This window comes from Megascapheus bottae, chromosome 12 (genome assembly GCF_031878675.1).
Source record: "Megascapheus bottae isolate mThoBot1 chromosome 12, mThoBot2.hap1, whole genome shotgun sequence".
Lineage (NCBI taxonomy): Eukaryota > Metazoa > Chordata > Mammalia > Rodentia > Geomyidae > Megascapheus > Megascapheus bottae.
In genome coordinates this window covers 37,696,696-37,709,387 of record NC_143520.1, presented here as the reverse complement: position 1 = coordinate 37,709,387, position 12,692 = coordinate 37,696,696, and the positions used below count along the sequence as shown (strand labels likewise).

At 34.0% G+C, this 12,692-nt stretch overlaps 1 non-coding gene across 1 annotated transcript; it reads right to left on the bottom strand.

Moving 5' to 3' along the window:
- Positions 1 to 11,544: 11,544 nt before the first annotated feature.
- LOC150056430 (U6 spliceosomal RNA) lies at positions 11,545 to 11,652 on the bottom strand. The gene has a single exon (XR_016537347.1). It is a non-coding gene; the product is annotated as a U6 spliceosomal RNA (small nuclear RNA).
- Positions 11,653 to 12,692: the final 1,040 nt, after the last annotated feature.

Sequence of the window (12,692 nt, the reverse complement as noted above, 5' to 3'; positions counted from 1 at the left end):
GTCCTTATGTATCAAGATTTTTCTCTATTGCAAATCTCTGCTAGTAGAGCCCAAGGTTTCTACTGATTATGACGAATGAGGGAAACCATTGAGCCTAAGTTCCTTTGAGTCTGGCTTACTTCACTTAATATGATTTTTTCTAAGTCTTTCCATTTCCTAACAAATGGGGCGATGTCATTCTTTCTGACAGCAGCATAGAATTCCATTGTGTTCAAATACCACAACTTGTTGATCCACTCATCAACTGAGGGACATCTAGGTTGGTTCCATATCTTTGCTATGGTGAATAGTGCTGCAATGAACATTGTTGTGCTAGTGGGTTTAGTATGTCCTTGTTTCTGAGTGGTTGGGTAAATGCCAAGTAGTGGAATTGCTGGGTCATAGTGGAGTTCTATGTTTAGCCTTTTGAGGCACTGCCACACTGTTTTCCATAGTGGTTGAACGAGTTTGCACTCCCACCAACAGTGTAGTAGTGATCCGACCTGGCCACATCCCCTCCAGCATCTGTTGTCATTCGTTTTCGTTATCCTGGCCATTCTAACTGGAGTGAGGTGGAATCTTAGAGTTGTTTTGATTTGCATTTCTTTTATGACCAGAGATGTTGAGCATTTCTTCATGTGTCTATAGGCCATTTTTGTTTCTTCTTCAGAAGAAACAGGTATGTCTTAATAAAGTAAGTAAAGATTGCTTGCATGTTACATTGCTACTTTGATACACATATATAAATCATGGGCATTTGTACCACAACAGGTAGGTCCATAGTAGTGGAGAACCAATCACACATAGTTACAATGTAAGAGAAAAGAAGGGAAGGAGGGAGGGAGAAGGAAGGATGCAGGGAAAGTCACAGAAAAAGAGAAAAAGAGAGTGAAATTTTCTTTAATCAGCGACAATTAGAAGTGTACCACATGAATGGGCTTTAAAATGTGTAGGGTGTCACATACAATTAGGTCAGCACTTGCTGGAATTAACACATATGTAAATGTCTACTAGTCCTGAAAAATATAAAATTACTTTGATCAAAGAATTACAAAAAGCCTAAGAGCACATTACCTCTTCTCCAAACTAACTGTGGTGAAGTGTCAGTAACCAATTATTTTCATTTCAAAGTCCTGATTTTTCTAGGGGTTTTAGTTTATTAGTATTGACTCTCATTAACATTGTGGCAGAGAGTAATGGGAATTCTATGTCACTGATTCTGTCAATTTAAAAGAAGACAAAATAACCCTTTTACTAATTACAATAAAAAAAAAGAAGACAAAATTGCCACTGTACTTTTAATCATTTGGTGTGCATCACAGGTCTCAGCACTAACTCCTCCCCCCCCCACTGTAAATACTGAGCATATCACAAGGGTGATTTAGAGCAACCATAATCTGTGATGCTTAATCAATCCTCTCTCTCTCTCTCTCTCTCTTTCTGTCTTCTCCCAATACCGTCAATATGGCTTCATCATGAGCTCAATTCTTTCCTTAAGGTTTTTAAATCTCTCATCTACTAAAATCAATTCTTATTAAACTTAAATAAAGGCAGTTGTTTAAGAATGTAAGTAAACCAGAATATACACAGTACCTATTAGGTGGCCAATATGGATTTAACCAGTAGTAGAAAATTTAAAAATACTGCCTCTTTGATCTCTTACCTGCAGGTTAATGCTATAGATGAGAAGCTGAAAAGAAAGACATACTGAATATATACTTACCATGAACCAGGCTAAATAGTGGAGAAAATGTAGCAAAACTCTATAGTCCTTTGATATATATATATATATCATGGGAAAAGACAAAATAATAGCGATAACTAACATATTATATTCAGATTCTCTGTTTTCAGGAAATTGACTTCTCATTTTTAACTTGCTTCTGTTAAAGATTATCTTTCTACTGATAAGAGCAATTAGTTTTAAATATTTTTATTGTAATTAATAAAAGAGTTACATGATTTTTGCCAGATAGAAGGGGCATTAATTCACATACATTGATACCCTTTCACATGTCTTGGTACACATTACCCTCCCCCCACCCCCACCCCTCATCTTGTTTTCCCCCCTTCCCTATCCAATTTCAACTAACCAAATACAAATAAATTCAATATATCAGATAACAAAGTGAGATACTGTAACAATATAAGATTACCAAGGGACAGCAAAAGAGATGAGAGATAACATAGTACATTAAGGACAACAATCACTCATTACATGGCTTTTGTTTCAATATCCTGGAGGTCCTTTCAATTAGCTACATACTATATGTCCTTATGTACCAAGGTTTTGCTCTATTGCAGATCTTTGCTAGTAGAGTCCAAGGTTTCTACAGATTATGACAAATTAGGGAAACCATTGAGCCTAAATTCCTTTGAGTCTGGCTTACTTCACTTAATATGATTTTTTCTAAGACTTTCCATTTCCTAACAAATGGGGCGATGTCATTCTTTCTGACAGCAGCATAGAATTCCATTGTGTGCAAATACCACATCTTGTTGATCCACTCATCAACTGAGGGACATCTAGGTTTGTTCCATATCTTTGCTATGGTGAATAATGCTACAATGAACATCACTGTGCGAGTGGAATTAGTATGCCCTAATTTCTGGATGGTTGGGTAAATGCCAAGTAGTGGAATTGCTGGGTCATAGGGGAGCTCTATGTTTAGCCTTTTGAGGCACTGCCATACTGCTTTCCATAGTGGTTGAACGAGTTTGCACTCCCACCAACAGTGTAGTAGTGATCCCTCCTGGTCACATCCCCTCCAGCATCTGTTGTTATTCGTTTTCCTGATCCTGGCCATTCTAACTGGAGTGAGGTGGAATCTTAGAGTTGTTTGATTTGTATTTCTTTTATGACCAGAGATGTTGAGCATTTCTTCATGTGTCTATAGGCCATTTTTGTTTCTTCTTCAGAGAAGACTCTATTTAAGTCTTTGGCCCATTTTTTAATGGGATGGTTGTTACTTTGGAGATTAGTTTTGGAGTGATTCAACTTTTTGAGCTGTTGATATATTTTAGATTTGAGATTTTTGTCCGTTGTATGGTTGGTGAAGATCTTCTCCCATTCTGTAGGCTTCCTAATTAATTTAGTAGCTATGTCCTTTGCCATACAGAAGCTCTGAAGTTTAATGCAGTCCCACGTATCCAGCCTTTCTCTGATTTATTGTGATTCTTGGTCCTTATTAAGAAAGTTTCAACCTGTGCCAAGGAGGCCTATTGTATCTCCTATTCTTTCTTGTAAAGTTTTCTGTGTGTATGCTTTCTCCTCGAGGTCTTTGATCCATTTGGAGTTAATTCTAGTGCAGGGTGACAAAGAAGGATCCAACTTTACTTTCCTGCCAGCACCACTTGTTGAAGAGGCTATCTTTCTTCAATTCTATTTTTTTGGCTTCCTTATCAAAGATTACGTGGCCATAGGTCTGTGGATTAATATCTGGGTCCTCAGTTCTATTCCATTGGTCTTCAGGCCTGTTCTTGTGCCAGTACCAACCTGTTTTGATAATTATATCTCTGTAATAGAGTCTAAAGTTTGGTATTGAAATTCCTCCTGCGCTGTTCTTTCTGCTAAGAAGTGTTTTTGCTATATGGGGTCTTTTATTATTCCATATGAAATTTTGGATTGCCTCTTCTATTTCTTTAAAGAATGACATTGGGATATTAATGGGTATTGAGTTGAATTTGTAGATAGCCCTTGGCAAGATTGTCATTTTCATGATGTTGCTTCTTCCAATCCAGGACATGGGAGGTTTTTCCATTTCCTTACTTCTGCTTTAATTTCCTTTTTCAGGGTTTTAAAGTTTTCATCAAAAAGGTCCTTTACATTCTTAGTTAAGCTAATTCCTAGGTACTTTATTTTCTTTGAGGCTATTGTGAAAGTAGTTGCTTTCCTGATTGTTGCCTCGTTCCTCTCACTGTTGGCATAGAGGAAGGCAGTTTATTTTTGAGGGTTAGTTTTATAGCCTGCTACCCTTCCAAAGTTTTGAATCAGCTCAAGGAGCTTGGGAGTGAAGTCTATAGGATTCTTTAAATACAGAATCATGTCATCTGCAAAGATGGATAGTTTTACTTCCTATTTCCCTATTTGGATCCCCTTTATGCTTGCTTCTTGCCTTATTGCACTGGCTAGGAATTCTAATACTATGTTAAAGAGGAGTGGAGAAAGTGGGCATCCTTGTCTTGTTCCTGATTTTAAAGGGAATGGCTTTAGCTTTTTGCCATTAAGTATAATGTTAGCTGTGGGTTTGTCATACACAGACTTTATTATACTGAGGAATGTTCCATGGATTCCTAGTTTCTCCAGAGCTTTTAACATAAAGGGGTGTTGTACCTTGTCAAATGCTTTTTCTGCATTTATTGAGACAATCATGTGATTGTTACTTTGGAGATTAGTTTTGGATTGATTCAACTTTTTGAGCTCTTGATATATTTTAGATATGAGGCCTTTGTCCTCTGTATGGTTGGTGAAGATCTTCTACCAGTCTGTAGCCTTCCTAATTAATTTACTAGCTATGTCCTTGAGCAATTTGTTTTAAATTCATACTGATTTTTGTATGGTATGTTACCAGATGAAAACCCAGCACTTGGATCTGAAGCTGTGAGACACAGGAAAGAAGCTATCCTATGGGTGTCAAAAGGCTGCACATTACAACTTTTTACTTGGGTTCATTAAGAAAGTGTTTAGATAGATATCAATTTATTTAACAGGAATGAGAAATGTCCAACCAGTAGGCTATACAAGGCATCTAAATTCATTTGGTACAGCACAGAACAAGTACATATTCATCAGCCGATTACATTCATTTTTCTGTATTAATAATTTCTGTGGCCTGAGAAATGATATGATAAAGATTCTGATTTTCTTTTGTAGTAAAAAAGTTTCCCTAACCTTGATTGAGGAAAATGTTAATTAATAAAGCTGTTGTATATTAAATGAGCTAAAGCAATAAAATACTTGTATAAGTAAAAGCAGTATACCAATATAAAATTTTATGTTGTTGACACAAGGGTTTTAACTCAGGACCAGAAGTTCACTATATATGTGTTCTCCACTTGAGATAGTCTTCCAAACATTTGTTACAACCAGCTTCAGATTGAGATCCGACCTACGGTCTCCATAATAGCTTACACAACGTTTGGTTCTTGGTTCCAAGATTTCTTGTTAACATTTTGTTTTATATTGTCTTGGACTCTTATCCTTCCTATCTCGTAGATATTTCTGCCCAGGCTTGCTCATTGAACCTCCATCCTCAGATCTCAGTTCCTCAGTACCTAGGATTACAAGAACAAGCCACCATTGTCAGTCTTTAAAAAGAGAAAAATAAATGTGTTTAAAAAATAGTACTTTAGCCAGGCACTAGAGCTCAGGGCCAACCTGGGCACTAAATTCCATGAGACTCTTATCTCCAGTTAACCACCAGAAAAGCAGAAGTGGCACTGTGGCTCAAGTTGTAGAACAGTAACCTTCAGTTGAAGTGCTCAGGCAGAGTTCAATTCCCACGAGCAAAATAATAATAATAATAATAATAATAATAATAATAATAATAATAAAAGAATTAAATAACTACAATTTAGAAAGTTTTGCTATGTTGTGTTACCAAAGTTACGTAGTTAAAATTTGGAAATTCCTTATATATTTTTATATGTGTATATATATTATTTAACACTGTGTTTTTCATTAGGGTTTTATTCCTTTTTTTCATAGCAAATTGAAACACAGCACCTCTTCATCCATTTTGAAACTGAGGCTCTGTGTTCTAAAATATCTGGAAAGACTTTCAGAAAGGAAATTAGACATTTACCTGTTGAATTTTTTTTTAGGTTCTTTTTTAATACATCTAAAGTTCTTAACTCTTGGCTATGTTAATAGAATTTGAAGGGGGGGGCATAAAATTTTCCTTTTTGGAGCTGTTTGAAGGCTAGTTGCTTTTAAAATTATTATGAAATGAAGAAGGAGATTTTTCTGGGGATATTCTATTACATCATCATAAGATATGGCAAATAATTAATGAAGAAAGAAGTTGATAAATAAAGCTATATGTACTCATATTACTGCTGAACATCATTTTTTTTCCTACTAACTTTATTTCCCCAACAGTCATGGAGCTCAAACTCAAGGCCTGGGTGATTACCTTGAGCTTTTCTACTCAAGGCTAGCACTTTACCACTTTGAGCCACAGCTCCACTTCCAGTTTTTGGCTGGTTAGTCTAAGAAGAGCCTCACAGACATTCCTGACTAGGCTGACTCTGAACTGCGATCCTCAGATGTCAGCTTCCAGAATAGCAAGAACTACAGGCATGAGTCACCTATGCTAGGCTATTAACTTTTTTAGTATATAAAAAACATAAAAATATTTATAGTGAAATGCATGTGGGAATTTAAACTGGAGCAACATTTTGGCATTTCAGCTTGATTTAGCCACAGGATAGATGCTCATTGGCAAAGTAGAAAGTTTGAAGTTTTAACTTACCATGTCAAACAATGAGAACAATGTCAATAACAGAGAATGGATTGGTAAAAGTCTTTCTTTGGTAGTGTAGAAGAAATATCAAATATTTCAGTGTCTGCCAGTTATTCTTTAAAAACTATATGAAGTTAAAGTGATGTGAATTTCAGGTTTATAAATAATTTGAAAACAAATGCCATTGTTTATTGTACATTACTAATATCTGGCACATACTCAAAATTAACTTCAAATAAGTGTAATATTTTGAATATACTTATAAGTAGACAGCTTGAGAATTTTCAGAAATGCTTAGTGAGAAGACTGGGCTCTTTCTGGATTTGGAAGGTATTGGCTCTAGACATTTCTGTGGTTATAAAGGAGTCATTTGAAGTTCAGAATGAGAGGGATATTTGGTTCCATTGGGTATAAATGAACAAGATGATTAGACTTTAATTTGCATGAGGGAACTCATTTAATATTCATCCATCACAGAATATGTCTATTTCTTAATATAAATAAACGTATGTACATATGTTTTGTTGAATAGGCTTGTTTTTTCCATTAAAACTAACTTTTCCTAGGCACCAGTAGCTCATAACTAATCTTAGCGACTCGGAAGCTAAGGTCTGAGTACCGTGGTTCAAAGCCAGACCTGGACAGAAAAGTCTGTGAGACTCTCATCGCCACTAAATTACCAAGAAGCCAAAATCCACAAAATGGTAGATTACTATACTTGAGCAAAAGGAGCTTAAGGACAGTGCCCAGACTCTTGAGTTCAAGCCCCATGATAAATGTGCCGTAAAAGGCAGCGTATGCATGTGCATGCGCGCGCGCGTGCACACACACACACACACACACACACACACACACACACACACACACACACACTGACCTTTAATTTTCAAAAAAGCCTGTGTCTTTATGTTCCTCTTCTACTAACAAGAGTTCTATTTGTTGTTCAGTTTCTTAGTTGTTTAGGGTAGAGACTTAAGTTTAGTACTGACTACATTATTACAATGACAAGCAGAACAAACTGAGGACTTCTAAAATTTGGCTAGGTCTTTTTGTATCTATTGGTCAATTTTACTTCTTCTGAGAAAGCTCCCTTTAAATCATTAGCCCATTTCTTAGCTTGGCTGTTGTTTCTTTAAGGGTTTAATTTTTGAGCTCCACGTACACTCGGTCAACAATTTATTGCATATACCACAAAATTAAGAAAGTAAAGGAAGTGATGAACTGAAAGGGATGAGAGCATTGACGTGGGGTGACATTGATAAAGATGTATCGTATTCATATGATGTTTTGTAAATGACACCTGCTATGTGAAACTATTTAAATATAATAAATCACAGGGACTATGTTATCTCTCATCTCTTTTGCTGTACCTTGGTTATCTCATATTGTTACAGTATCTCACTTTGTTATCTAATTTATCGGATATATTTGTATTTGGTTATTTCAAATTGGATAGGGAAGGGGGGAAACAAGATGGGGGGAGGGTAATGGGGATCAAGACATGTGAAAGGGTATCAATGTATGTGAATTAATGCACCTTCTATCTGGCAGATATCATGTAACCCTTTTATTAATGACAATAAAAATATCAAAAAAGATATTATACTTTAAAGATATTCAGTGTATTATCTATGTTATATCACAATGAAGATGTAAAATATTTAAGAAAAACAGTTTTTATATATAAAAAAATTTATTTTAGCCTTGTCAATTGAATGAGTCTTGCAGTAGTAACATCCCAGGAGAAATGGATAAATGTAATGATCTTTTCTTGGGTTCTAAGTATCATTTCCAGGAAAGAAAGAAGGACTTATTGGACAGGTAATTCATTAATCAGAGTTAATTATTTATTACAGTCCATGCAAAGTAGATTATCTAAAACATCTTTTTTTTAATACAAAAGAAAAGCAATACCCAAAGACTATTGGGATATTCAACAGGATGCTGCTTGACATTGTCCTATTATGAGAGAAATATAAGCTCTTTTCCCAAGTGGGTAAAACTGAATAGGGAGTATAATATATAATAATGTTAATTCATTGTATATATTGGTTCTACTGAAATACATTTTTTTGTTGGTCAAAGTGATTGAATTCTTGGCCTGGGCATTGTCCCTGGCTCTTCAGTTAAGGATACCACTCTGTCACTTGAGCCACAGCACAACTTCCTCGTTTCTTGTAGTTAATTGGAGATAAGAATCTCACAGACTTTCCTGCTCCAGCTGGCTTTGAATCCTGATCCTCATATGTTGGCCTCCTGAGTAATTAGAATTACAGGCATGAGCCACTGGCATCCTACTTAGTAAAATGCATTTTGTGTCTGCATTTATTGCTATCACCATGCCTAACAATTATTGTGTTGACTATTAATATACTTGTTGCTATTAACAATAATATGCTTTATACTATGCATATAAAATTATTACTGGATAATACATGATAAATATTAGTACTTATAACAATGCATTCTACTGTATAATAATGCATGAATATTTTATTGATGTTTACTGACTCAATGATCAAATCTACCTTATGAATGTTATAACTATTACATCATTATACATACACCAATAGCCCTTCTAATCCTAAATTTTTTTTCCATAACATATAAAGTGGTTTCAAATTGAAAACTGTTATGAGAAACTTGTCACTTTAAGCTCTGAAGTAAATTGACCTAATAATCACATATCATGCAGTTAATTTACTGATAACACAGTAAAATAAGGGGATAAACTTTCATTTTAGGTTACTAAATATATTATCTTGTTTTCTTTTTGTTTTTAGTTTCTAGAGTTACTATAAAGATTGCAACTCATATTGGTATATTCATTTTATACCTAAAGTTTAGAAGAAATAATATTTTGAATAATTATATTCTACTAATTCATTTTCTATGGATGATGATATATGAGGTAGTTATTAGCTATAAAATATGTTGAATATATACACTATGAGTAGTTTGAAGTCTGTTACACTCATAATAATAATTAGCATAAAGCTATTTTCAAGAGTGTTTTGAGGGTTAAAAATCAATTTGCTTTACATAGTATTCTATGTAACCCTAATAACAAAACTTATTGTCTTTATTCAATTTTTAATGCATTGATCTTTCAGTTTCGGAATGAGGACTACTAAATTTTTGTCTCTTTCTAGTAACTGTTAGTTACTTTTTATGGTTTGGGGATAAAGGAAGAAATATGTCTTTAAACTTTTTATGTCTAATTAGTGAATTAAATATTTTGTCAAAATTTAGTGATGCCAACTGTTTTAATCGTGTGTGTGTGTGTGTGTGTGTGTGTGTGTGTGTATACCTTCAGGTTTGAATCTTAAGAAAATTTGTCTAGAATAATTTTTTTGAGTTCAGTTTCTTTTCCATTACATCCTAGACTTGTCTCATCAGAATCAGTTAAATAACTTAAAATAATTCATTTTATTCCTTTAATAAATTATCTTCCTTAGAAACTGTATGTTAAGTCTGGTTGATTTGATTATTTATTATTTGGGCTTGAGTCAACTATTAATTAATTGTATGCTATTTATCATCTTATATTTACTTTTGAAAACTTCTCCTCCAGTTATTCACTTATTACTTGAACTCTTTAGAATTTAAATATTATATTTCCATTATTTTACAACATAGCATGAAAATTGCTATAGTATGGCTCAAATTAGTCATTTCTCTGTTTGAATAAATTTTATGTATTTATAGATCCAGAAACATATCTATAATTTTCTTTCCTCATTATTTCTGCTCACATCTCAAAATTTCAGTCTGGGGCCATTTTCATTTCACCTGACATATAAAAGTAAGCTGTTTTGTCTAAATTATCTGTGCTGTGCACTCAGTCATGAATGGTAATTTTATTGTGCATATGGCTCTGAGTTGAACGTTATAACCCTCAGCTGGACAAGTTTCATCCTTAGGGCTAAACTAGGATCCAGTATACTCTCCTGGTATTACATCATAATAACATGGATTTCTAAAAAATTGTTAATAATTACCACCAAAATCGAGGTAACATTTGAAAAAAATTGGACTAGCCATAACATTTGCTAAAAGAATAGGGTACCACTATGAAAATAATTATGAACAATAATATTACAATTGCATTTCTTAATAATGTTAAATTACCTGAATAATATAATATTAAGTAATATTTATTAAATAATATAATATTAAAGGTATATTGCTTATAGAAATATATTCATTTAAATTTTATTTAGTCTGGCTATTTATTTTAGGATCAGAAAATATCTTTATTTATAAGCATATATTAATGGTAATATATGATTAATGAGGCTAATAAACTTACATTGTTATTTATATTATAATAAACAATATTATATATTGTCACCTACTATTATATAATATTCAATATAACATATAATAGCATATTATATATAGTACTATAATATAATATATTGCTATCAAATGGTGCATGTTGCATATTTATGATAAAATACGATATATTGTACACTAACTTGATAAATAGCGTAGGGACAGCTAAGTATGTTTAACTACTGTAGTAATAATATACAATGTTATTTATATAATATTATACTTGGCATAATGTACATTTGCTTGCATATACAAATGTAGATTGTAAAAGCAAATAATGTAGAAATAATTCTTTAGCCACTGATAAAAGATGACAGATAAATCTCTACAAATCTATATAGGATAGTGAGAAATTGAGAGTGCTTCAGTTCTCAAAACTATCTCTAAAAGCTGACAGAAATGAACATTTGCCTGAGAGAGTGCTCCAGCTCTCAAAACTATCTCTAAAAGCTGACAGAAATAAACATTTGCCTGAGTTATTTTCTATGAAAATATTTTTCTTTTTAAAATTTTTTATTGTAAGGGTAATGTATAAAAGGGTTACAGTTACATTCACCACGTAGTAGGTGCATTACTCTCACACATTGATACCCCTTCTCATAGTTTCTATACCCATTTCCTTCCCCCTTCCCCCTCCCAATCATCTTGCTTTCCACTCTTTCCTTTCCTATTTCAAATAAACAAATAAAGTTATATACAATATGCCAGGTAACAAAGTCAGATACAATAACAATATGGGATTAATCCAAGGGCCTAAAAGAGAAAAAATATGGAATGTTTCACAAATTTTCATGTCATCCTTGCGCAGGGGCCCAGCTAATCTACTCTGTATGGTTCCAATATTAGTATATGTGCTGCCTAAAGCTAGCACTGAAAACAATGTTTTTTTTTTATTTCAGGAATAAAAATATTTATTTTTTTATTTATCATTTATTTATTTACCATTTATTTATTGATTTATCATTTTTAAAAATCAAAGGAATTTTAGTGAACAATTACAGACAAATATATGTGAAGTTTCCTGGAAGCATCCTATGATTTTTAACTAACTGATATATATATATATATGTACATATATATATATGTACATATATATAGTTTTGTTTTGGCTAGTCTTGGGCCTTGAACTCAAAGCCTGGGCACTGTCCTTGAACTTTCTCAAGGCTAGCACTCTACCACTTGATCCACAGCACCACTTCTGGCTTTTTCTGTGTATGTGGTACCAAGGAATGGGACCACCGCTTCATGCATGCTAGGCAAGCACTCTACCACTAGGCCAAATTCTTGCCCAATAACTCGCTGTTTCTTGAAAACTCAGTCCCAAGTAGATAGAGATGAGTGAGTGTTCCTTAATAAATTCCAAAGACTCCTGTACCAACTCATTCATGGTAACTGGAGAAGAAAATTCAAATGACCAGTTTCGGATGTAAGACTTACTTTGTTTTTCATGTACATGATCCAAGCAATGTATTAGTTACTTCTATAGCATTCATGTTTTTCTTTTCTTTTTTTTTTTCTTTTTGCCCGTCCTGGGCCTTGAACTCAGAGCCTGAGCACTGTCCTTGGGCTTTCCTCAAAGCTAGAGCTCTACCACTTGAACCACAGCACCACTTCTGGCTTTTTTCTATGTATGTGGTACCAAGGAATTGAACCCCGGTCTTCGTGCATGCTAGGCAAGAACTCTATCACTAAGCCAAACTCCCGGCCCAGCCTTCATGTTTTTCTGATACCAGGAGAGGTCTATACTTCCTTCTGTCTGGTGGGTTCACTGTTGGAATATTGCTGCCTAGTCTTTGTATATCATCTTTCAATATATGACTTTGTGTGTGTGTGTGTGTGTGTGTGTGTGTGTAAAGTGGGAACTAGGGTATAAAGGACAGATTGCCTGGGCCAGGTGGAGATGATCATAGA